Source organism: Solanum stenotomum, chromosome 10, assembly GCF_019186545.1.
Source record: "Solanum stenotomum isolate F172 chromosome 10, ASM1918654v1, whole genome shotgun sequence".
NCBI lineage: Eukaryota > Viridiplantae > Streptophyta > Magnoliopsida > Solanales > Solanaceae > Solanum > Solanum stenotomum.
This window is the reverse complement of record NC_064291.1, coordinates 33,305,834-33,327,921: the sequence shown is the minus strand read 5'-3', so window position 1 is coordinate 33,327,921 and position 22,088 is coordinate 33,305,834.

Genomic DNA, 22,088 nt, shown 5'->3' with positions numbered 1-22,088 from the left:
TTGCTACTGGGCGTGCCTTAGTTGGTATGGAGAGAGGGCAGGTGAAGTTCTGACTAAATAAAGAAGAGGTGACCTTTAACGTCTGTAAGTCTGTGAAGCAGGAAAGTGATCTTAAATCGGTATCGGTGGTGAGTCACACTTTCAGAAGAGGTGCTAAAGTGTTTAGTAAGGAGAAGTTAGGTGTAGCCTTGTACACGGAGAAGAAGCGCCATGCTTAAAAGACAGAAAAACACAAACTAGCTCCTGGTAATCTGGTGTTGTTGTATAAATCAAGGTTGTGCTGTTCTCCGACAGATCTAAGTCCCAGTGGACTGGACCATTCAGAGTGTCCCAAGTGTCCCCACATGGAGTGGTTGAGCTCGAGAAAAGGAATGGGACAAGGTTCAAAGCTGACCAACGGAGGTAAAAAAGCTACATGGGAAATTCTGAGAGTGTAAATGCAGTGATAGAGGCATGGCATCCTGATGAAGCCTGAGTAATCAAAGGGCCTGTGTCATGCTGCGACGTTAAATCAAGCGCTGCTAGGGAGACAACCCAAGATGTACAATTTATCCAACAATAGGGTTTGTTTTGCGTCTAGTAGTTTCTTTGGTTAATTACGTCTTTGTACTCAATTAGATAGGTGTTTAATTTCTTAGTTAGTGTTGGCTAGATATAGCATAGGGTTCGTGTCTAAAAAGTGTCCAGAAAATGTAAAAAGAATGGCCTAATGGTTGCTATATGTGCAGGTGTGCAAGCCAAAATCTGCAGAAAATGGTTTGGTGTAGAGGTCTACGGACCCCATCGACGGTCCATAGTCCATTCTATGGACCATAAATGGCGTCTGTAGATCCCAGGTAAGTGTCTGAAATTTTTCAAAATGTGAAGGTGATCTACGGTCCCCATCTACGGACCGTAGATCGACCTACAAACCATAAGTATGGTCTCGTAGGTCCAACCCTATCTAAAACGGACCCACCCGCTTGTTGATGGTTCTTCGGCGCTGAGTGCCACAGGTTTGCTTCACCCAAATCCATTAATTTTTACTGCTTTTTGTGTGCATTGGGGACAATTGCACCTATTTTTGTTGGGGGTGGGGTAAATGATTGTGAGTGATAGGGCGAAACCTGAGTAACCCAACTCATAATTCTCTCTTGGGGTTTTCTTGCCTGTGTTCTTTTTCCCCAAGAGACTATTTAATTTTCGTTGAACCGACATATGTTAGGATCGTATGTGTAGAAGCATGACAAAAGAATAAAGCATGATGACTTATGAAAAATGATACCCGTCCAACTTTTGTGATGTGTGCTAGTATTTGTAGGCTAAGATAAGTTAAATGTGTTGGCTCTGAGTATGACATGCTAATGAATCAACTTGATGGCATGACTTAAGCTAAAATTTGAACTGTGTAATTTGATAATCTGATAATGAAACTATGTGCCAAGAGTGTGTGAGAATAGTTGATTGTTCGAACAGTTTTTGTACCAATCTAGAACTTGCCCGGTTAGTCCTACTCAGACAATCTACTGTAGAGGCTAGGAAGTGATCATAGGCCCTTGTTCTGATAAATCCACAAATTGTCGAAAAGAAGAATCCAACCAAATGAAATAAATGCTCTCTTTGATCCAAATACTTTGAGCCTAAATTAGACCATTTCTTTCTAAACCCCTAACTCACCTTCCCGTAATCTACTATGTTTGCCTCAGTCCCTTCTTGGACATGTGCACCTCGACTTAGGAAAAAACTTAAGTTGAGGGTGGCTAATGTGAAAAAGAAAATTCAAACTTGGCCCTGATCCGACAATCGGGTATTGTGCACCACAACCAATGGAAAATCCATAAGTTGAAGGTGGCTATGAAGAAGGAAACCGAAAGAAAAATGGGTATGAAAAGAGATTGATGTTGAAAAAGAGAAAGAAAAGAGAGGAAAAGATGTGACTTGTTGAAAGCTAAAGAAAGAATAAAACGCAAGAAAAAGATGAAAGTGAAAAATAAAGAGCTACAAAGTCTAAAATCACATCCATGTGTGAAGAAAATCAAGGGAAAGAAGGTAAAATGGTAGGATGTCAAAAATAGGGCAAAAAGAGGTTGAAAGCCTAGTGTAATGTCAAGGAGGGCAGAAAGTCACTAAGAAGTACNAAAGAAAAATGGGTATGAAAAAAGATTGATGTTGAAAAAGAGAAAGAAAAGAGAGGAAAAGATGTGACTTGTTGAAAGCTAAAGAAAGAATAAAACGCAAGAAAAAGATGAAAGTGAAAAATAAAGAGCTACAAAGTCTAAAATCACATCCATGTGTGAAGAAAATCAAGGGAAAGAAGGTAAAATGGTAGGATGTCAAAAATAGGGCAAAAAGAGGTTGAAAGCCTAGTGTAATGTCAAGGAGGGCAGAAAGTCACTAAGAAGTACCCAAGTGTACCACACCTGACCCTAAGCCTACGGTACAAGCCAAGAAAGTCCTATAGTGATCCTAGAATCTAGTTTGGAGAGTCTAAGTAGTGAAAATAAGGGCAAGCCTATGGTATTGAGCACTAACTGTACTTGAAGTTACATCTGAGTATGAGTGTTGAATGAACCCTTGTACTCAAATTCATGTTCATTATGTGAAAAAGGGATTTCGTTAGAAGTAACGGCGCTAGTTACATTGTCGGAAAGTTGGTACCTTGGTGATAATGAAACAGTGTATGTTGTGTGTTGGTTGGTTGATATTTGTCATATTTTGATCCGTATGAATTAGCTTTTCGAGTTTAAGAGAACATATTTTTCACCCAAAAAGAGAGTTGGGTTAGAGAGCCATGTGATTGCTTGTGCTTAAATTGCTTGCTTCTATACAAGTGACGGTTAGAGTCTTAATGTGTCGCTTGAGGACAAACAACGAATTTAAGTTGAGGGTGTTGATATACCGTGAGTTTACGGTATTTTTAATACATTTCACTTAAGAGTTGTGTGTGTCTAGGGCCTTTTTATATTAGTTTTTATGTGTTTTTGCAGGAAATATGTTTGGATTCAGAAATAAAGAGACAACTGAAAGATGTGGTGCACAAAAGGGCATCTACGGAGGTGATCTACGAACCGTAGGTCCATTGACCCTCGGTAGATGGTGATCGTAGATCAGCAGGCAAGGCAAATCAGGGAAATCTAACCTAGTGTGGAATCACGGTGGCCATTGATGGTCCATAGATTGATCTACAGACCGTCCTGCTGAGCCGTAGAATGATACTGCGAGGGTTCCAGTACCTGATTTTTGAAGATTCTAAGTGTGGAGCTACAGAGAGGGATCGACGGACCGTAGATCGATCTATGGTACGTACTGGTGGTACGTCATTTGCTTCAGAGAAGTTGAGTTTTGGAAGCTGAAAATATTGCCCAAGTCCTGGGTGACGGAAGGGACTCACGGACCATAGATCCATTGACAGACTGTGAGTCAGTCTCGTGGAATGAAGACGCGTACCTGAACTTAATTTCCTTATTTCGTTTCCTTTTTGGTTTTGACTTATTTTTCTATATATAAGGCATGTACTCGTTTTTGGGGGTTAGACTTTATTACTTTAGTTCTACTTTGTGACTTTAGATTTATTTGCAAAGATTTATTTGCAAACCTAGAAATTCTTGATCTCCTAAGTGGGTTTTGAAGGTTTTGGTTTTGAAATTCAAGTGGAAATTTTGGGTTTGTTATTCTCAATTACGTAAGTTCATAATTCTTTCATCTAAAACAATGAATTGTGTTCATATGATTATGGGTAACTAAACTCCACAACTAGGGTTGTGGGAACCATGAGCGATTAACAAAGTATGAATAGTAAATAAGCAATTCTTGAATAGGGTTTTGGATGCATTGATAATTCTTTCGTTTAAAAGTATTTTTAACGGTGCGCAATGTTAGAACACGCCTTGTTGCTACTTGCTGGACCAAGGAGGTAATCAACAAAAAAAGAATTATCAACATAGATTTAGTGCGATACTATCTAATAGTCTAGTGTCGATTGGTGCGAAGTAATAACTAAGCAGAACATTGATGTGATGTCTAATATGAGGTAAAGGTAAGGTTTAGTAAATTATACACACGTAGCCGAACCAAGGTGCGGGCTGAAATTCTCTAGATGCTGGACCAAGGATTTAGAGATACCTAGCTTATCACTTTGCATGTACTACACTAGGAAAGTATTGCTATTACTAGGATTATTGCATTATGAGCTTGTGGGGAACGCGTATACCCTAGTTAATTTTCTCATCTTGATAACAACGAAAATTGACTTTTGTTTACTGCTTACTTACTGAATTTTTAAATTTTTTTTCGCAAACCCCCCTTTTTAATTACTTGTTTCTAGAAGTAGTTTGACTAAATGAATATAATTGCTGGTTAAAGTTAAGTCTAAACCATTTTCCTCGTGGGATCGACCCCAACCTACAAGTTGGGTTCTTTACTTGATAATGATCACTTATGAGGTGTAATTTGAGCGTATCAACAATCGGGTGGATCTCTTATGGTTTTGATTACATGAGTGGTTAGATAACTCGTTAACGAATCCGTACGACTTTATGGAATTGAATTCGGGCGAGTAGAACTCCCTAAATCGTTCTTAATATAAAGGGTGTTTTCTGATCATCGTGGTTAGAGGTGTGTTGTGAAATGGGATTTTGGAATTCTTTTAATTAGCTCTCTGGTTCCGTTTGGTGGGATAGTTTCCACTTTAGCGTGGCCCCCGCAACGGGATGATGGTTGTTGTGGTGGGTACGACGAGACTCAAAATCGTAGACGAAAGATGAATAGCTCACTGTTACGCGGAAGCCACTGGGGTGGGGTTTCTGGTCGCTTTGGTGGGGTCGCTACAGCGGGACCAACGTGACTTAAAATCATAAATAAACCCCTAGACGACCTTATTTGGCACTTTTCAACTTTTAGAGCTAAGGAACAACCCCCAGGTGATTCTTACTCATTTTTCACCATTCTTGAGGCTAAAGGTAAGCTTTTCACTCCCCGTATCCATTTTCGATCCGTAGAACATAATAGAATGGGTGAATATTGATGGGGAAAGGTATTGTTATAGATTCTATGGTGGAAACAACCCTAATTTGGAATATTAGGATCAAGGGTTTGATCTAGGGTTCATAGAATTGTTAGTAATCCGGGTAGTTAATGATTGTTTATTGATTCCCCTATTATATTGATTGTTTGTAGACTAAGAACAAGTGGAAAGAATCCGAAAAGGGAATGACCAAATTTCTTAGGGTTTCAAGCTTGTTTCGAGGTAGATGATGGCAGTGATTCTATGACTGTGTGATGTTTGCTTGTTGTTGATTTATTATGATTCTCGTATGTATATGAACATTGCAATGTTGATCACACTTATTGTAACTGAGATAATGAATGATGATTTCCATGAATCACCTCTTGTTGTATGATTGTGAGAATATACATTGTGATTGCGATTGTGGTGTGTGAGTGAGATCGGTTGCCATGTTCCGGCATAACTAGCTTTGATTGGATTGCCACGTTCCAGCATAAATATGGAATCGGTTGCCACGTTTCAGCATAAATATGGGATCGGTTACCACGTTCCGTCATGCTAACTATTTGAGTTTGGGTTCTATCAGAGGACCAATGATGTGATATAAAATGTGAAACTATTGTTGTTCGTAATTGTTGATAATGTTGTATATGTTGATATATATGCATGTGATTATATTGTTGTCTTGACTTGTTTATGTTGCATTAGTGGGATAGCCGCGTGATCCTACCAGTACACTTTGGTTGTGTACTGATTCTGCACTTGCTCTTATTTTTGGTTGAGTACAGGGCATCTTCAAGCGGCTACTGACAGACCCCCCTTAGGAGATCAGTGATCGTCACTTCGAATTCAAGGGTGAGCCAATTCTTTCGGGCTGCCATGAGATTCTATTTCGTCTATGTCCACCATTTCCAAACTTAGACCTTTGTTTTAGTTAGTTCATTAGTATGGGGTTGTATCCCTTCTTGCTTAGACTTGGATCATTTGTTAGATATTTTGGTACATTGACTTTCAGGTTCTAGGTTATTCTTCCGCATTGTTAGTTATTATTATTAGACTTCTGTTAGAGTTTATGGGAACTCTATTTTAATTTTCTTAGTGTTTGATTTAAATGCCTTAGTTTTTAGATTATTTGCTTGGTTTGGGTTATAATAGTGGTTCTCCCACTGGAGTGTTAGTGCGGGTGCCAATCACGACAGTCTGGGTCGTGACAAAAAGGGAACAATGGAATACATATGCACATAAAGCAATTTTATCTTCATGAAGTTGTTCATCCACAATTTGATCTTCATCAGCCTTTTTGACTTCACTACTATAGACGAAGAGCCTATCGTTTTCATTTTCTTTTCATTGTTTGTAACCTTGCACTTGATGATGTTTGTATTCTGTAATTGAGGAAGGTTTTGCATGTGAATAAGATCATGTAGATTCTTAGATCTACTTTCTTCTGCCATTCTAGTCGTCGATCCTACATTGTTGACTTGTCCTTGAGTGATACAACGATTAAAAGACGGAAAATTGCAAAAACATTGATCATTATATGGAATATACCTCTTTTAGTCCTCTTTGAATCCGCCATTTGAGAAGAATTTTGAATTTTTCCTTATAAAAAACTCTAATAAAAAATAAAGGTACTATGCAATTATATAAACAAATATATAGAAAGGTTTAAACAGATGCAAATCATAAAAATACATTAAATTAAAAAAAAGACAAATATCTAAATCAATGGGATTGTTGTGAATATCTTTTGGGAGATTTTCTTTACAAATCATTGAAAAGAATGTGTAACGACCTATTCTCGTTGTTATGGAAAAGCCAATGGGGAAAGAATTTGGGCCACAAAACTTTTGAGTAGTGACTTGGAAATTTCTAGCCTAGGCCAGACTTAGACGAAATCTGAGTCAGGTAAGGTTTAGGGAAATCTTGTAATGAATGAGGGATTTAATTATGAATTTGATCACATGAGTGGATAGCCAAGACGTTAAAGAGCCTATACGACTCTACAGAACCAAATTCGGGCGAGTAGAACTCCCGAAACTGATCTTAGTGTGAAGGGGTAGTTTTAGAACGTCATGCTTTGAAGGTGTGTTGTGAAATGGCAGCTTGGAACTCAAATTCCGAGCTTCTGTCCCCGTGCAAGCCACCAGAGAGGGGTTAGTTCCGCCAAGGCTGGGCTGCTATGGAGGAATGAGGTTCGTCGTGGTGGGCAAGTTGCGAGTTAAGTCGGGGAAAAACTCCAAAATAGTTATTTTCTGCAAAACTTCGTTCTTGAGAGCTAAAGGATGACCCAGAGCAGTATCTTGACAGTTTTCCACGATTTCTAGCGCTAAAGGTAAGATTATTACTTTCCTAATCCATATTTCGATTCTTAGAACTTAGAATATTGGAAAATTATCATTGCGGGGGGTTTTGGCCTGAAGTTGATGGTGGAAAAAGCCCTAATTGAGTATTGGGATCTTGGGTTTGGCCTAGGATTGATAGTTTGATTATTATCCGGGTAAATTAGGCCTTGTTTATTGATCCTTGCATTATTTAACTATTTTAGACCAAGAACAAGTGGAAAGAATCCAGAAAGGGAAGACTCAAATGTCTTAGGAGGATTCATGCTTGGTTTCGAGGTAGGTGATAGTTTGATTTCCTGTTTGTGTGATATATGCCAGTTAATTACTTCATTGTGTGCATGCGTGTATGTGAATAAGGGAATGCGAATCAAATCTAATGCAAATGAGTATATATTAACAATTACATGAAACCAATTACTTGATTGTATTACTATGAACATTGTTCATTATGGGCGAGATTGTGATTGTGGTTGTGCTGACTGGATCGGGTGTCACATTCTGACACATCTATTAGATCGGGTGTCATGTTCCGACATATATATTGAATCAAGTGTCACGTTTCAACACATATATTGGATCAGGTGTCACATTCCGACACATATATTGGATCGGGTGCCACGTTCTGATACATGTATATTGGATCGGGTTTTACGTTCTGACACACTAATAGTTTAGGTTTGGTTTCCATGAGAGGACCACTGTGATTATTACATTCATGTGTACTTGTCGTTGATGTTGGGAACTGTATGTTACTCTTGAAATGATAATTGATCTATCTATTCTGTATATGTGTGTCTACCGTGTTGTAATTGCTTGCCTATGTTTCACTTACTAGGGTGGTCGCGTGATTCTATTAGTACTCTTTGGTTGTGTACTGATACTGCACTTGCTCATTCTTTGTTGAGTACAGGGCATCTTTAGGCGGCTACTGATAGACCTCAGCTAGGGGATCATTGATCGAAGACTAGATTTAAGGGTGAGCCAGTTTTTCTAGGCTGCCATAGATCCTTCCTTGTTTAGTCCACTCTTTTCGGACTCAGACTGTTTAGTTAGGCTTGCTTATGTTAGTTTAGGGGTTGCACCCATTTTCCTTAGATTGGTTGGTTTACAGAGTTTTGGTACAATGACTTTCAAGTTCTAGGGGTTGAATTTCCGCAATAGTTATGTTAGTTGATTTGTTAAACTTTCGGAGTTTATGGGAACTCTATATTTCATTAGTCATTTAAACCTGCTTCCATATCTTTAAATGTTCTAGTTTTCGTTAAGTTTCTTAGTTAGGTTGTAGTAATGGTTCTCCCACCAGAGGGTTAGTGTGGGTGCCAATCACGATGGTGTGAGTCGTGACAAAGTTTGTATCAGAGTCCTATGTTTGTTGATCTCATTGTATCAAAACGTGTCTAGTAGAGTCTTGCGGAACGGTATGGAAACGTCTGTACTTTTCTTCAAGAGGATATAGGACTTTAGGAAAACTCATTTCTTTCTTTCTTCATGCTATTACTTGAATCCAATTGGTACCTAGGTGATACAAATTGATATTTTTCCTCCTTTACTCTATGGTCAGAACTAGAGCAATAGAAGTGGTAACACAAACACTAGCAAGAGAGGATGCGCCCTTCCAAATAAACATGTTTTCCCGATTCAATGTGGGCATGTAATGACTAGTGACAAACATGAGGTTTTTATAATGTTCTTAAGGTTGAAACCTTCATTCTTCATGGGTATTGAATATGAAGATTCTTATGATTTTCTTGTTGATTGTCATGATCTGCTTCATAAGCTGGATATGGTAGAGCGATTTGGTGTTGAATTTATGATATACCAGTTCAAGAGAGATACCAAAATGTGGTGGTTGTCTCATGTTGAGTGCCGACTATGTAAATGCACTACTAATGACTTGGGAAGCATTTTGTAGCTTTTTTTATGGAGAAGTATATACCCTGATTTTATTCGGGATAAGAGAAGAGATGAGTTCTTGAATATAGAGCAACATATATAATATACTTGTTGCAGCCTTTAAGGCAATTTTTTTGTGTTTTATACAAATATGGTACTCCACTTTGCTTTAGTCTAAAATAGAAAATTCATCGCTTTGTAAAGGGATTAAGGTCGGATTTGTAGATTCAAGCTTATAGATGGCTGCTTTAGGAAAATCTTTTCAGGAAGTGGTTGATTCTTTGACGGAGGTAGAACAGGGTGAAGTCGGAAGACATTGCCAAGGTGACAACATTCAAGAAGTTTTGTAAGGGACGACTAGATAATGAACACCATTACTTTGGAAAATGCATTTAGTATTGTTATCATAACATGTATGGGCTGCTTAGTAAATGATGAAATTATGTTGCGACAATTGAGGTTAGAATCTCTACTGCGATTTCCTAGAGTGAGTGTATATCAAAGAAGGTCATGATACGACTACTACAATAGCAGTGACGCTTACTTGATTTAGTTATTATATGTTTTACAATTATGGAGAACCTAGACATATGATGAGGAAATCAGCAAGGCTGTGGAGGCTAGGGAAATGGTAATGCAGGTAGGGGAGTAGTGCCACCAGACAAGGAGGTTGCCCGTCAAGATGACATGGCTCAATTTATGCCTTTACGGGCAAGATTGAGGCCAAGGTGTCTGATGTAGTGATCACAAGTGCTATTCTTGCCTGTGACAAAATAGCTACTATTTTGTTTGATCCGGGTTCTACTTATTCATATGTGTCAGTTCAGTTTGCCTTGGGAATTGATGCGGTTTGTGATGTGCTTGATGCCCCCATCTATGTTTCTACCCTAGTTGGAGAGTTAGTCATAGTCACCCAAGTATATCGTGCTTGTCCTGTTCTGTTTATGGGTTTTCAGACTTGGGGCTGATTTGGTTACTTTAGATATGACTGACTTCAATATAATCTTAGACATGACTTGGTTGTCCTCCTATTATGATGTGCTTAATTGTAATACTAAGTCTGTGACTCTAGGGATCCCGGGTAGGGAAAAATTAGAGTGCGAAGGGATGAACAAGCCTAAGCCAGCTAAGGTCATATCTTTCGGGCGGGCTAGGGAACTGGTGGGGCAGGGGTTTTGGCATATTTGGCTCATATTCGGGAGGTTGATATTGAGCCTCCCTCTATTGAGTCTATTCCTGTAATGTCTGAATTTAAGGAAGTGTTTCCTACCGATTTGCCTGGTATGCCTCTGGATAAAGATATAGATTTCTGCATTGAGTTGGAACCTGACACTCGCCTCATCTCATTTCCTCCTTATCACATGGCTCTGATAGAATTGAGAGAGCTTAAAGCTTAAATCCAAGACCTTCTTGATAAAGGGTTCATCCGTCCTAGTGCTTCCCGTGGGGTGCTCCTGTCTTGCTATTTAAGAAGAAGGATGGTAGTATGAGGACTGGTGATTTTATCTTAAGCCATAAATGAGTGGATTGATACTGGAATGACAAGCTTGTGGATAAAGTAAGTCCCATTGAGTATACTTGGGTGAAGGAAATTGAAGATTTTAGTAAGAAAGTGTGTATAAAATTGGGTTAGTCCTTTGAATTTGATGAGTATACTTGAGTTTGAGGTGTCATGTCGATGACAAGGTTGACTTCATAGTGATAGCCAGGGCAAACTGAGCATAATGGTAATAAGAGTTCGTGATGTATTGTGATGGGATGCAACTATATAATAAGATTGTTGGTTAAGCGAATTTTATATATTAATTACGACTTGCGAGTATCTAAGGTTGTGGTTTTGGTGAGTGACGTGGTTGTATGGAAGGTTTTAAGAGATGGTGGGACACCACTCGAATAGAATTTAAAAGAGTTAGAGTCATAATGAAAAAAAATAGTGGGATGTAGTGCAACTTTTAGAGAGAAGCGAGAGCAATAATATATTATTTGATTGCCAAGGCTAAAGAGGTATCTTCAGAGGGGTAGAGAATTGTGTTCAGAGATACGTGAATTCATTAATTTGTTGTGGCTATGGTAATAGTGTCAGGGGTATATCAGATGGGTTAAAAACTATTGGAAAAGGCTTAAGAAAAGAGTGTACAGACATTAGCTCGAGTGTGATAATAAGTGCTTTTTTTTGTTTTTGAGTTTAGTAATAAGTACGATTGAATTTTTAGCGAAGGATATGGTAAGATCGATGGATATGCGATCAATGATAAGCGAAGATCCATGAAGTCATAAAAATCTTCAAGGTACAAGCTAATGTTGATAGATAAGGGGATTGTGTTATATGATTGAATTTACAATTCAGATTTTTCATTGTAAGTCTTCATTCGTGGTGATATATTTTGTCAAGGTATGAATTGGCAAGGTAAGAAATGATCAATTGTATCAAGTTTTGAGCAATTGAAAGGAATTATACCTGGGTTAAGTCGTAAAGTTTATTATTGTTGATTATTAAGTACCTAAGAAGGGTTTTCATTTAAAAGTGTTAGTTTATAGTAAGGTAAATTGTCAGAGTGTTTATGATGGTTGTTAGTATTGAGAGTGTGGGCTTCAGTGGAATGCTGTGAAGAGTAGGTGGAGTCAACTGAATGGAAAGGGCTGGTATCGGCTTTCCGGAAGAAAACCTTCAGTTCTAATCAATAATTATTCCATAAATTCTTATGTGACCATCTATTTCATTTTGTACATGGTTGTGAGTATGATTCACTAGCTATGCTCACGTGTGTTTTCACTTTGGTGGGTGGATCCTTAGTGGTGGATCAGGTGTACCGATCCTACAATGTTCTCTCGGTAGAATGTGGGGATCATTGGATCCAATTCTACTGTTCTTAAGGGTAATCTACAATTACTAAATCTAGAATTTTGATAGTGTTGTTAGAGGGTTTGTATGCTTGGACATATCCCTCGATGAATCTGATGTCTAAAGATCAAATTTTTATAACTTAAGCTCACGGGAATTTATGTTGTGGGATGGAGATGTTGTTAAGAACTCTGATTATTCGGGTATGATGAGTGTGTGTTGGTTGGTTTAGGTTCACTTCTAATTGTAGCGAGTATTGATTTGGAATTTTATCATGCTTAAGTGAGAAAGGATTCGTCGTGATGATTGTGACAAGGTCCTTGATAACATGTTGCAGACATGAGTACAATCAACTTTGGTGGTTATTGGGAATCACTTTTGTTGTTAGTTAAGCTTACATACAACCATATTTATCACTCGAGTATTGATATGACTTCATTGAGGCATTGCATGATATGTAGGTATTCAATTGGTTGGTTTGAGGCTGGAGATGTGAAACCCATAGGGGTTGATTTGGTGAAAGATGCTTAAGATAACGTGAGAAACATCCAAGCTAAGCTTCTATCAGTCCAGAGTTTACATAAAAGAGTATACAGACGGTAAGGTAATAGACATGACATTTTAGGCTGGTGAGCAGATCTTCTAAAAGTGTCATCCATAAAGGGGGTGATGATATTCGGCAAGAAGGGCAAGCTTAGTCCTCCATACATCGGGCCATTTGAGATTCTTGACTGTGTAGGGCCAGTGGCTTATAGGTTGGCTTTACCGCCTAGCCTATCTGGAGTCCATCCAGTGTTCTACGTGTACATGTTTAAGAAGTATCATGAGAACCAATGAGATAAAGTCCGTGGAAGTTCAATGGAAGCATCGTCGAGTTGAGGAAGCTACTTGGGAAACCGAGAAGGACGTGCGAGACAAGTATCCCCAGCTATTCGATGATTCAACTACTACTCTACTTTAGCCAGTTCTCCTAATTTATCACTCGGGGACAAGTGATGCATGAATTCGTATCTATTGTAACAACCTGTTCCCGTCATTATGGAAAAGCAATGAGGAAAGAATTTAGGCCATAAAACTTTTGAGTAGTGACTTGGAATTTCTAACCTAGGCTAGACTTGGACGAAATCCGAGTCAGGTAAGGTCTAGGGAAATCTGGTAATGAATGGGGCATTTAATTATGAATTTGATCACATGAGTGGATATCCAAGACGTTAAGGAGCATGTACAACTCTACAGAATCGAATTCAGTTGAGTAGAACTCCCGAAACTAATCTTACCTTGAAAAGGTAGTTTTAGAACATCAAGATTTGAAGGTGTGTTGTAAATTTTCTCCTAATTTTGGTATGTATTCTCTTACTTGGTTTACTAGTCCTAGAAATGATTGTAATTTCTTCAGCTTGGAACTCAAATTCTGAGCTTCTGTCTCCGTGCAAACCGCCAGATCGGGGTTAGTTCTACCAGGCCGGGGCCACTATGGCAAGATGGGGTCCGCCGTTGCGGGCCAGTTGCGAGTTAAGTCGGGGAAAAACCCCAAATCGTGATTTTCTTTAAACCTTCATTCTTGAGAGCTAAAGGACAACCTAGAGCAGGATCTTGACAGTTTTCCACGTTTTCTAGCGCTAAAGGTAAGATTATTAATCCCATAATCCATTTTTTTATTCCTAGAACTTAGAAGCTTGGGTAATTATCATTAGGGTAGGGTTTTGGCCTGAAGTTGATGGTGGAAAAATTCCTAATTGGGTATTGAGATCTTGGTTTTGGCGTAGGATTCATAGTTTGATTATTATTCGGGTAGATTAGGCCTTGTTTATTGATCCTTGCATTAATTAACTATTTAAACCAAGAACATGCTGAAAAAATCTAGAAAAGGAAGGCTCAAGTGTCTTAGGAGGATTCAAGCTTGGTTTTGAGGTATGTGATGGTTTGATTTCCTGTTTGTGTGATATATGCCGGTTAATTTCTTCATTGTATGCATGTGTGTATGTGAATAAGGGAATGTGAATCAAATCTAATGCAAATGAGTATATATGAACAATTACTTGCCATGAAACTAATTACTTGATTGTATGACTATGAGCATTGTTCATTATGGTGTGATTGTGATTGTGGTTGTGATGACTGGATCGGATGTCATGTTCCGACACATATATTGGATAGGGTGTCACATCCTGACATATATATTGGATCGGGTGTCACATTCTAACACATATATTGGATCAGGTGTCATGTTCTGATACATGTGTATTGGATCGGGTGTCATGTTTCGACACACTAACAATTTGGGTGTGAGTTCCATGAGAGGACCATTGTGATTATTACATTCATGTCTTCTTGTCGTTGATATTGGTAACTGTATGTTACTCCAGAAATGTTAATTGATCTATGTATTCTGTATATATGTGTGTTTATCATGTTATAATTGCTTGCCGATGTTTTGCTTACTGGGATGGCCGCGTGATCCTACTAGTATACTGTGGTTGCGTACTGATACTACACTTGCTCGTTCTTTGTTGAGTACAGGGAATCTTCAGGCGGCTACTGATAGACCTCAGTTAGGGGATCATTTATCGAAGACCAGATTCAAGGGTGAGCATGTTCTTCCAGGCTGCCATGGATCCTTCCTTGTTTAGTCCAATCTTTTCGGACTCAGACTGTTTAGATAGGCCAACTTATGTTAGTTTAGAGGTTGCACCCCTTTTCCTTAGAATGGTTGGCTTACAGAGTTTTGGTACAATGACTTTCAGGTTCTAGGGGTTGACTTTCCGCAATAATTATGTTAGTTGATTTGTTAAACTTTCGGAGTTTATGGGAACTCCATATTTTATTAGTCATTTAAACATGCTTCCGTATCTTTAAATATTCTAGTTTTCTTTAAGTTGCTTAGTTGAGTTGTAGTAATGGTTCTCCCACCAGAGGGTTAGTGTGCGTTCCAATCACGACGGTCTGGGTCGTGACAAAATGTCACCTATTAAAGAGAGAGAGATAAATGAGGGATTTCAAGTAAAAACCTAGAAAGAGGTGAAAATGGGTAATGGTTTTTTTTCTTTTTCTTTTTCACTAGGTAGTGGGGTCAAACGGTTTGAAAGTGGAACGAGGGAAAAAGCGTGACAAGTGGGAATTTTTTTTATGCGTGTAAAGTGTTATTTGCTATTTAATAATTAAATATATCCATAAAATATAAATAAAGTATACTATAGCTATATTAATTTAATATTTAATGGAGTTTGCCATTTTCTGTAGTTTTTCTATTTGACACTATTTATATTCATTTGCAAAATAAAGTTGTAAAATTTAGTATTGGGCTTGCTAATGAGAGAGACAAAACTCAAAATTAGTCAAATAGTTCATGTTGGTGGTCCAATTAATATAAAAAATTGTGCCACAATTGGACAAAATTTGACTTTTCAACAATTGATGTTGACAATACATTCTTCATCTAGTTATCCACAAAAAGAAAAAAAAACATTAGAACTAGAACATAGTATATATTATATAGAATCTAGGATGATAAATACTAAAGTAAAATGAAGGTCTAATCTTCTATTATTGAATGAATGATGGACAATTTCAAGAAGTTTTTTCTTTATTCACCTAATTAATTTATGCAATTAATGTGATTTCGAATTTAGACATGAAAATTTAAATATATATATATATATATATATAAATTAAATTAAAATTTAAAAATTAGCAGAAAGAGCAGAAATAACACAGAAATAGCAGAATAACAGGAATAGCAGAATAGCAGAAATGACAGAAATAGCAGAAGAAATTCAGATTTTTGTAAATCCTACTCAGTACTCCCTCTCACTCGGTGTCCTATCATGTTTATCTGAGAGTTTAACCTGTTTTTTCCTCTTTTTTAAAAAAATTTACTACCTCATTCATCTCTTTCTTTTAACCTGTATTCTTAATAAGTTCTTCTTTAACCCTACCCCAGAGATGGCCACAAGACGTCCTGGGATTTCTGTGGACTTTTTAAGGCCTTAAAAACATCCTAGGAATTTACAGGTTAATCCATCGTTGTTATCCAGAAGTTAAAAGCATAACCATATACTAAGGGTAGTTCTTAACATAACTTGAATAAAAACATATTAACATAACTTGAATACAAACATAATTTACATAATTATTTTTAGGGAAAAATACAGGAAAACATAAGAGACTTACATGACGGAGAGAGGTTTCCCTTTCGGGAACACTGACTAACCCTTACACACTTAAAAACAAACTTTTTGTTCACACTAAATATTACAAGAGGGGTTTTTAGAGATATATGGATTGAGTAATGGAGAGGTTTTTTCGGAACATTGGCTAGGGGAATATGCTGTGTGTTTTTTCTATCTTTGGTTTTTCTTTCTTACTTCCCTTTAGTGTGGAGTAGTGTCTTTTTATAGAGGTTGGGAAATACTAGTGGCCAAATGTGGAAAAATACTAATGGCCAAACGTGGCCGACGCACTAAGATAGTGGGATAAAAAGTAGTGGCCTAAAATTGGCCGACACTTTTGAAGATAAGATCAAATAATACATGCTGGATACACATTTGGGCCCCATCGTCACATGCACTATTGTCACTTATTGACACGGACTTTGACGCATGCTTATCAGTTTTTTCCTCTTTAGAGGATAGTGATAAAGTAAGCACTCACACGACAAATGTGGGCATACCCACATGATACACTTTTATTCCTACTGTAGTTTATTGTCTTTGCCTTGTTTTATCTTGTTCTTCTTCTGTTCGTCTTCAGGTATCAAGGTTGTGCAGAGCTATGGAATCAAAACTCATTCCTGAATCATTATCTTCATTAGGATCTTGAGCATCTTGATAATATGAATGTTCTCCATAGTCTTTTTCTCCGGAACTTAGGGATCTGGTTATATTATTACCCGAAGTGTCTCTCCTTGAGGTTGTATTAGTTCTGTCTCGTTCTGTATTTATACGTTCTGTATCTAGTACCAGTCTGTCTCCACTTGGATCTGGATTTTGTGTAGTAATTACATGTTTATCCTGTCCTTGTTGGAAAAACTTTTCTAAAGTCTTTTTTATTATGCTCTCTATTTTATCATTTTTTTTCTTTTTATGGAGCATAGTTTTCTTTGTTATTGTCTCTACCTGAGTAAATGATCTGGGTAACCTTCGTCTTGATGAAGAACCTTCATCTTTACTTTTTGGCAAAGTAACAACCATAAACAGGTTTGAGGTGTCTTTACCGGCTACAGTTTGAACCAGACTAGCTGTATCTTTATTATCCGATAAAGTGGATCTTTTTGCATTCGTTGGGGAATGCACACCCTGCTCATCCATTTTATCTTGAGATGGAAAACTCGCTTCTAAAGTCTGTGTACTGGTGTGAATCTTTTGAATGGAGTCTTTGCCTTTGAATGATTTTACCTGCTCCATTAGTTTAGCATTTTGTTGGAGTAAAGCTTCTACCTTTGCATTTAGTCTCTTGAAGGCTTCGGTCATTGAAGAACAGTGGTCGCACAAGATTATTTTATCTGTGTCTTTTTGGATATTGTATTGCGGGGTCTTTTGTGGATTTTATCTGAGGGCTGGAGAGATATAGTAATTTGGACCAAGTATCCCTCTTGCATAATCTAATGCTTCGGTGAAATCATTAAAACCTTAAAAAAGAGGAGTTTTAACTCCGTTTATAGAGTCTAGTACTTCTATCCAATTTGAAAAATATCATTAGTTTTACCATGTATTACCACATAATATTTAAATTTGTTCTCTCTACTTTTGTCAGTAAAGTATTGAAATAATGCATTTAATGAGGCTATAAAATATTTATTATCTTTCTTATTATATGCCATCCATAAATTGTCTGCTAAACATTTCTGAGGTTTATCTAACACACACTCTGGAAGATCTCTAAAAGATAAATTTGAATTTGGGTAACATATTAAATTATACTTACCGAAATACATACGGTCCATCATTTCTAATGATATCGTCTGAGGTCTAAACTTCATATTACTTAATAGAGTTTGAGCGTATGTGTCTGATGCTGAGGCTACTCCTTTGCCTTTGTCTATTGAACCGGTTGGTCTCATGCTGAAAACAAATGTATAGTTAAGTTATTTTTATATTTAGTCTACTTAACTGATCTGCTAGACTGTTATCCTTTCCTTTTATATATTCAAAAATAACATTTGGATAAATAGATATAACATCCATAAAGTTTAGCCATTGTTTCTTGCTACTAGCTTTTCGGTTTATCTTTTGATGAAATTTAACTATGGCTTCGCAGTCAGTCCGTACGAATATTTCATTTTTATTTAAAACATATAACTTAAAACTATTGAGGCCATATATTATTGCTAAAACTTTTGCATCTATACTAGTCATATTTCCTTTTTCTTTATATTTTCCACTTTGATAAGCACAAATCTTTTCTTCCGTGTTATCACTGTATTTATTTGGTCTAGCTTTTAACACAGCTCCCCATCCTTGGAAACTGCCATCTGTTTCGATTATTAAATAATCTGTTTCTAGTGGTATGTTTAATTTGGAAATATTTTCAACTTTTTCTTTGATTTATTTTACTAATTTTATGTCTTCTGTTTTGAAATGTTTTTTCCCTTTACTATCTGTTTTTGAGTATAACAGTCCTGCTAATCTTCCTAAGTCTTTAATAAAGTTTCTAGCATAATTTACTAATTCTATAAATTTTTGTAAATCTTTTGTATTGTCTAATTTATCAGGCATATCTAATACTTTTGTCGCTATATGTGATTGCAATTTAATTTTTCCTACTCCTAATGTTACTCCTAAAAAAATTATATGGTTCTTACATAATTCCATTTTCTTTTTACTTACTATTATTCCATTTTTCACAAATAATCGAAACAATAGATGTTCTAAATGATCTTTAGTGTCTTTACTAAATACTAATATATCATCTACATATACTAAGACATATCGTTTATAGTCTCCAAATATATGATCCATTTTTCTTTGAAATATTGGCGGGGCAGGTTTTAGCCCAAATAGCATAGCTAACCATTTAAAATGTCCTTCAGGGCTTGTGAATATTGTCCATTCTATGCTTTCGTCATGCATTTTTACCTGCCAATATCCTGATTTACAATCGAATTTACTAAATACCCTTTTTCCTTGGATTCGATTGATTAATTCATTTTTATCTAGTAATTTATATGCATCTGTTCTAGTGTTATCATTAAGTCTTTTGTAATTAATTACCATTCTTGCTTTACCTCGCACTATCTCATAATGATTTCTTACCATGAATGCTGCTGACCTATGTTTTGACGTAGATTTTCTTATTACTCCTAAGTTTAGTAATTCTTTTATTTGAATACCAAAATTCTCCAAGTCTTGATTAGCTGCTTCAATAGCAGCTGTTTTTATCATGTATTCAGGGTTTATGATGTCTAATTTACATACTACCTTATTATTTTTCCAATATTTTAAAGGTTTCTCCCCTATTATTTCTATTTCGTCTAATATTTTTACTATATTGTCCAAGTATTTAGGACTTCTAATTGTTCCTATCCTATCGATTCCTGTTTGAAAATTATAGAATTCATTTTCTACTTCTATTAAAGTATAATATTTTTCTCTTATATCATATTCTTCTTCTTCCTCGTATTGTTCCTTATGGTCTTTATAACATTGACTTTTATTTTTGCAGTCTTTACAACATTGGCTTTTATTTTTGCAGTCTTTACAACATGTCTGTAAGCTATCTTCTTCGAAAGTGTTTGGAGATATCTTAGCTTGTCTTCCTTTTGTTTCAAATTTCATAGTTTGCACTGGTGTATATGTCAGATGTTTAAAGAATATTACCCCATTTGTTGTAATAAATGTTCCTCCATTATTTTGTATCATAAATTTTAATCCTAATACAAAATCTACATTTATGTTAAGGTCTCGTACCCATATCCTATCAAGTGTGTACATTGGTTTATAAAATTCATTACATGTATTGATAAAACTTACCTGCGTCTTTCCTGTATAATGTTGGTATGTATTATACGTTCCATCCATTTGCATTGCTGCAATTGGCTTGTCTAAGGTTCTTATTAATTTTTGTGGTAAAATCTTTTTATTTATTATACTACCTGTACATTCTGTGTCTACCAATGCTAAGGTTTCTAACTCAATATCCTGTATTGTGTGTCTAGCTAGTACTTTTATAGTGGTAAATTTTTTATCTTCATTACATATAAAATTTTTATAATGATTTACCATAGTTTCTATATTCATTAATTCTGCTTCTTGGGCAGATATTTTGCACATCCCCCATTCTTCTGTTCTTTGTACTGATTCCGTCATATTTTCTTCAAGTTTTTGTTTTCCTTTTTCTAACAACATTACCTTTTGTTCTAATTCATTTACCCTACTTTCTAATGTTATTATTCGTAAGTTTATTGTGTCATTACTTATATCTCTATTTTCACGTCCTTCTTTTACTTTTATTTTTAATAAATTTTCTATGCATGTGATACATCCTTCAGCATAGCAAAACTTACATTTTGCCCTTTTTTCTCTACTTGGATACCATCTACATAGAATACATTGGTTACTATCTATTCCTTTATTTCTTTCAAACTCATGAGTACATTCTTGTGAAATATTTATCATTGTACTTATTAGTAATTTTTCTAAGTCTATTTTTTTTAATTCTAACTCTATTTCATTTATTAGTTCTTCATTAGCTGAATCTGACTCATCAGACTGTGTTGTTTCTTCTATTTCTACTCTTACTATTGAATATATACTTTCATTATCTGACATGTATTCATCAACATTAATCAACGTTTCTTGAAAATCTTCTATTAATTGTGAGTTTTTAGTTCTACTGTTATTTCTTTTAGGACATACATTTGCTAAATGTTCTATACTTCCACATGTGAAGCATTCTAGCTTATTTTTATAGTTCCTATCGTTTCTATATTTTCTAACATGTCTATCTTTATTTAGATATGGCTTCATGGCTGAAGACCTTCTTAAATAGTATCTTTTATTATTATTATATTGCTGATTATAGTAGGGTCGACGCTTCTTGTATCTTTTCTTTGATTTACTTTGTTCTTTATCATAACTTTGAGTTGTATATATAACATGTTTACAGAAACCCATTTCATTCTGCTTTAGTTGTTTTTTTATATGTATATTTGTACATTTTTCTATTAATATTTTCATTATATGTTGTACTTTCTGTCCTATGGACCATTTACCATTTGGGTTTTGTATTACTCCGTCTCTTTTATACCATCTTTCTTCTATTTCTCTACCTAAAGCTCCTGGTAATTTATTAAATAACTTCTTCCCTAATTCTTCATCGAAAGAATTTCCACTAATTGTGCAGTAATAATAATAATCTTTTAGAAAGCTCTTTATGTGGAACCAACTTGTAATGCTTAAGTGTTTCAGTTTTATTAAAGCATTTCTTTGTAGTACTACTAACCGCTATTTGGGTCTTCCCATGTAATTAGACTATGTATTTTATTTGTAAAATTATATGGGTTTGCTCCCATATTTACCAACGCTTGAAATTCTTGTGGTAAGTTAGATTTATATGCTTCCCATAAGGCTATTGCAGATTCTCCTAGAAAGGTTTCCATGTATTTATACATTTTTTCTGCGTCTGCATCTTGGTATGTTTTTATATAGTCTGCTACTACTAGTCCTTTCCATAAGTCTATTACTGCGTTCCACATTTGAGGATCATGTGCTGCTATGTTTAATAATTTTCCTTTACTTCCNTTGGGTTGTATATATAACATGTTTACAGAAACCCATTTCATTCTGCTTTACTTATTTTTTTATATGTATATTTGTACATTTTTCTATTAATATTTCCATTATATGTTGTACTTTCTGTCCTATGGACCATTTACCATTTGGGTTTTGTATTACTCCGTCTCTTTTATACCATATTTCTTCTATTTCTCTACCTAAAGCTCCTGGTAATTTATTAAATAACTTCTTCCCTAATTCTTCATCAAAAGAATTTCCACTAGTTGTGCAGTAATAATAATAATCTTTTAGAA